The sequence below is a fragment of the Hylobates moloch genome, unplaced genomic scaffold (assembly GCF_009828535.3).
Source record: "Hylobates moloch isolate HMO894 unplaced genomic scaffold, HMol_V3 SCAFFOLD_8, whole genome shotgun sequence".
NCBI lineage: Eukaryota > Metazoa > Chordata > Mammalia > Primates > Hylobatidae > Hylobates > Hylobates moloch.
The window spans coordinates 123,857,772-123,863,771 of NW_026652283.1; the positions used below are offsets into that span (position 1 = coordinate 123,857,772).

Consider the following 6,000-nt stretch of genomic DNA (forward strand, 5'->3'; position numbering starts at 1 on the left):
GTAAACTATTTGGGAAATTCTTCATACATGGACTTCAATAATTTAAATATCGGTTATATTTTTAAAACCTAGCTTTTATGAATTATATACAATAATTTAGGTTGAATTTTTAGGTCATTTTGTAAGTAAAATAAGGTTTTTCTGAAGTTAATTGTATTCTTTATGATCCAGTAGCTTTTGGAAAATAGAATTTTTGTACATAATACAACCTTTTTTTTTTTTTTGGTTAGAAAGCAGCAACTGTGAATCAAAATAGTGATTCCAGTATTTATTAACTAGAATCACTACTTACTTTGTGTGGAACTTTTCTCCATAGCATAAGGCAATTCTATAGATTGGACACAATTTTTCATAACAATTGGCAAAGACTTTATTCATGCCTTTTCTTATTAAATCTTCACAGAAATTGTCTAAGTGAAATAAAGTGACCTATTATTATCAGGTAGAGAAAGTGAAGTAGTTAACTACAGTACTTTAGTTTGCCGAGATCCCATAGCTGCTACGGAATGAAAGCAAAATTATCCACATGTCTATACATCTACAGAAGTTGGAATCCTTATACATTCGCTGTGTTTCCTCTTGTACTTGTTACGTTTGTGTATACACACATATACAAATACACACTCAAAAATGCACACGTATGTACACATATGTGCTTATAGACATGGCTGTCCGTACTTAAACACACATAAGTATAAGTGGATACACAGATTTGCTCATTCATTTCTTCTCTCATTTATTTAATCAGCATTCATGGGGCCTCTTCCAGAGGCACAATACTGAGTTAACTTAAAGGAATACAAAGATGAAGTGAATAGTGCTTATTCTCAGTGACTAGTGAAGGAGAATGAAACAATCGAACATTGGTGTAATTGGTGTGACTCAGTAGTCATTTTGGCTTTATAAAACAGGGCAAAAGAGCAAGGGAATGACCAGGTCTATGTGGGCCATGTAGAAACCGTCACAGAGTGGATGCTCAGGCCACGACCTGAAGAACGTGCTCTTAAAGCACATGTGCTATATGCCTCCTTTGTGTTAGACCCTGAATAGAAGGTCTCAAGGAAAAAGAGACAATAGAAGGATGTTTCTGAGTAAGGAGGAACACCTGCAGAAGCATAGAGAAAAACAGATGCCTGTCTTTGAGAACGCTCAGCAATGTGGTTTACAGGAAGAGGGGATGCAGCAGCGAGGTGGAGTTGATGGAGGCTGAGTTGAGCGGGGAGCAGAGGCAGATGATCCTGAGCCTGGGTTCTCTGGAGCTCAGAGAGCCTGGAGCTGAGCCCTTCTGCCCTATCTGAAGGTTAGAAAATTGAGTTTACATTATTTTATCTTTGCAATGGAAAACTTACTCAGTGAGATCCTTTACAAAAAAGGCTGAATTACTTTCACTGGACTGTGAAATGAAGGATAGCATTTTTGTTTTCATATGCTTCTATGTGACAGTTTATCACATTTTGGCTTTTAAGGGAAAGTTATAATGTCCCAAAATACATGCAAGGAGAAGACGGAACATGGATTAAACGAATTCTGAATTCCCAGAGCACTTAATGGAAGCCATTAGATGGCACCTTATATGCCTACTCTGTGGCCATTACTGTTTGTATCCTTGAGGGCAGTAACTAACTCTAAGGAAAATTTGAATCCTTGACACTTGGCACATGATAACTACTCAAAAATATTTTTTGATAAAAGTCTAAACCACAACTTAATTTTTTCTAGTAGTTCATATTCCCTGAAAACCTGAAAGGAAAACTGCCAGTAAGTATTGGTATTGAAAAATTTGAATTTGATTTTCTTTCTAGTGAACACACCCACTCATGCAGAAGTTTCTAAAAAAAAAAAATTGCTGAATTGATTTAAAGATAAAGAGATTATAATGATCTACAGTATGGATCATCGTTTATGACTTATAAACTATGCATAAGTGGATCGTCTTAAAAACTTTGCTCAGCATGGGATATCAAATTTAATCCTCACAAACAGAAAATGAGGGATCAGTATTTATTAATCCATTGAACATTTATTTTATGAAAGAAAATGGCCTACACTTTTTTATAGTCCTTGAATTTTCACCAGAGAAAAGTGAATCTGGGCTGCTAGAGAGACCATTTTTTCAGGTTTCAGGAAGTGATTAAGGATGGGTGGGGCTTTCTGTTACCAGGGTGTCCCTCTGCTGGCTGAATATGTGTGGCATTTCCCTCTGACACATCCCTGAAGCAGAATTTTCTTTCCTTTAACACCTATGGATCTGGATTTAGAAAGAGCAACTAGATGATTACCCTTCAAGCTCAAAACTTTATTTAGAATGTCAGCACTGATTTATTTCTCCCTTGAAGTGATTACCTACCCTCCACCTGAATTAAAGCGTGGAGCATGCATGATGCACTGGGCAGGATAGAAATGTTTCCTTTTCAAGAAGGTGCTAGCACAAGAACAGCAGCTGGCTTTCCATTAGCCCACAGTGTAACATTGTTTTAGGTTTATAACAATTATAGAGCTTGAAACAAATGCAAAATTTCAATAATTACTTTCCTCTGGGCTAATTAGGTAACTTAGACTGGTAAACCCAGGTATCCTTTGTGTAAACACATTCCTTCCTCATTTTATAACAAGTAGGACTAGGGTCCTCACCTTAGCTATCTCTGGGCTTAGTTGCTAGAAGCTACCAAAATCTTTCCTTTGTCGTCCATTTGCAGGAGTTTCGAACACTAGCTATATTAGAACCACTAGTCAATGTTAAATGACATTTGAAAATATTCACTGGGTGAGTTCTAGGGATCTGGGGTGTACCATTGTATGTATAGTCAACAATGCTGTCTTGTGCAATTGAATATTTGTTATAAGGGTAGATCTCATAATAAGCGTTCTTGCTATGAGAAAGTAATTTTTTAAAAGAAAAGAATTAGTGCTGTAAGTACCTGAACACTAACGTCTTCTAAAAGTAGGAATATAGCAGAGATATAATTGTCTCCTGAAAGTACAACTTTAAGACAATCAAATGATTAGAAGAGAGATGAACTGCCCTAAAGAGACAAATTTAGCTAATTTAGCAAGGCTTACATGCTAGCTGTAACTTCTAATGTGTGGGATAAAGGAATGAAAGAATTGGTTTGGGCAGCCCCGTGAACCTAGTAAAAGCACAGAGCCCAAGGAGAAGTGTTGTCATTTAGGATCAGCCTCAAGGAAAGGAAAGCTTAGCCAGCTCACAGTTGCACCCTGATGGTTGCAGTCAACTGAGCAACCCTCCCTGGGATGTTTGTGAATGTGGGGTGTTAAGTCTGATTATTCTGGTCCGCTGTGAGACTATCCATATTCTATATATCTAACTTTCTTAATTTGAGGGTCACAAAATATCTCTTTCCACGAAGCTGTGAAATTATGTGCACAATTTTGTGTGTTTCTCTGGAGAGAACATTGTATACATTTCAAGTTGTCACAAATCTCATAACTACTGAAAAGATAAAAATGGCTTGTGTCCATTGATGATATAAGTTCTGTTAACCTGAGGCATCAACTTTTCTTTTATCTGATTGTTGTCAGTTATCTTATGTCTTATTTTTTCTTTTTCTGAATTCCTTGTTCGAGCAGGCATCCTTACATTACAATTTTGCTTCACATATAGGCCTAGAGTGACTTAAATAAAAATAATACCTATAGTGATATGGCAGTTTTGTTATCAATGTAAGTCGTCTAATTCCTATGAGCTGTAATTTATTAACTTTTCACTTTGTCTTTATATGTTGGTTATGTGAACTTAATATACATTTAACCCTGAAAATCTTAGCGTCATAAAATCTAGTTTCTGATTCCACTGGAATAGACCATTGCAAATTCATTAAGAGAAATTCCACTTGAGGCTGTATTAGTCCATTCTTGTATTAATATAAAGAAATACCTGACACAGGGTAATTTACAAAGAAAATAGGTGTAATAAGCTCATGGTTCTGCAGGCTGCACAGGAACTGTGGCACTGGCATCTGCCCGGCTTCTGATGAGGCCTCAGGAAGCTTCCAATCATGGTGGAAGGCAAAGGAGGAGCGGGTGCGACACATGGCAAAAGCAGAAGCAAGGGGAGGAGTGAGAGGTGCCACATAATTTTCAGTTCGATTTTGGTAAATCTTTTTCACTGTGTCCAGGAGAGCAACCAAGGGGATGGTGCTAAACTATTTATGAGAAATCCGCCCCCCATGATCTACTCACCTCTTACCAGGCCCTACCTCCAATATTGGGGGTTACAATTTCACATGAGGTTTGCACGTTGACAAATATCCGAACTATATCACAAGCACATTGAGATATTTAGCGAATCATTTGCCTTGGCTACGCAAACACACGCACACATACCGGTAGCTATGTTGCTGTGCACTTTCCATCAAAAATCATAAGTTCTAGTAGTATTAAAAATAATTCCTTTTAGTCCTATATGTATTGACCTCAGAAGATGTGCACGGTACATTAAAGTGAAAAAAAAATGCAACATAATTCCATTTCGGTAAACATATAAATAAAAATATTTGCATAGCTATGTGAATGCATATGCAACGTGATTCCATTTTGGTGAAAATATAAATAAAAGTATTTGGATAGGTATGTGAATGTCTATATGTACAAATGCATAGCACACATCTATATGCTTTCGTGAGTGTTCAGAAACGTGTAGAAGAATATGTGAATTGTGAAAATAAATTACCTTTGAGAAGAATGGAATAACCAGGTGGAAGGATTGCTGTATTTTTCTCCATGTAACTGTTATTTAGCTCATTGCAATGAGCACAGAAAAAATTAAATAATGAACATTATAGAGTTAAGAAATGTCTGATGATAATGTGGGAATGAATATTAAGTGGATCTCTGACTCTTAATTGGAATTTGAATGAAAAACAGAACCAAGTAATTAAAAATCCTTTGCTATGTATTTTTTCAAATGGTTAGTTAATGAATTCTAAGACCAGCACTGTAGCCTGATTTTTTTTAAATATAAGAAAACAAGGTGCTCTTGTTAGAAATCCACTCACAGAAATAGTTACTTATCTAAAAGGAATATAGTAAAGGGCAAGTTAACTCCAGAGAAGAGCCCATTTCAGAATCAATTTTCAGTAACAAAATATGTATTAATTACTATTTGTACTTGTTGGGTTTCCTAGTTCATTTTGTGTTGCTGTGTTGCCTGAGACTGGGGAATTTATAAAGGACAGAGAAGTATCTCAGGGTTATGGAGGTTGGGAGATTGAAGATCAGGTGGCCACACTTGGTGAGGGCCTTGGGTGTCCTCATAATTGGGTGGAGTGCTATCACATGGTGGACGAGCAAAAAGGGAAGCATGAATGCAAAAGAGGTAAGACACAGGGGCAACCTCACTTTATAACAATCCGCTGTTTCAGTAACTAACCTAATCCCACTACAACAAATCTAGTCTGAAGAGAAAGACATTCATTGATCTTACTGACGTAATAACCTCTAAGCCCTCCACCTTCCAACCTTATTACATTGACAGTTAAATTTCAACATAAGTTTTGGTGGAGACAAACCATATTCAAACCATTGCAGAGGGGATTGTCAACTCGTGAGTTATTCTACTTGCATTTCTTAATATTTTTCATCTTAATCATAATTTTATCTTCTGTACATACTTCTCTCCCAAGAATTTTTCTTTTTTATTAATTTTTTTCCAGTATACTTTTGTGTCGGGGCAAACTTCTCCACGTTATATGCATATACATTAGATTTGATAATATGTAATTTTAGATAAATGAAAAGCAAAAATTGGTCATTATTTTAAATGAACTTCAGTAAGCAAAAATGAGAGTGGATGATGTTTAATATTCTCTTTCTGTCTCTTCTACAGCAACTAGAAACTAGATGACTTTCTATTTATTTATTTATTTATTTATTTTTTATTTTTTTTTGAGACGGAGTCTCGCTCTGTCGCCCAGGCTGGAGTGCAGTGGCTCGCTCTCGGCTCACTGCAAGCTCCGCCTCCCGGGTTCATGCCATTCTCCT

At 36.5% G+C, this 6,000-nt stretch overlaps 1 protein-coding gene across 1 annotated transcript in view; it reads left to right on the forward strand.

The window, feature by feature from the left end:
* The window catches only part of CSMD1 (CUB and Sushi multiple domains 1), a 2,040,038-nt gene that overhangs the window by 576,468 nt on the left and 1,457,570 nt on the right, over nt 1–6,000 (forward strand). The gene's annotated exons all lie outside the window — the stretch shown is intronic.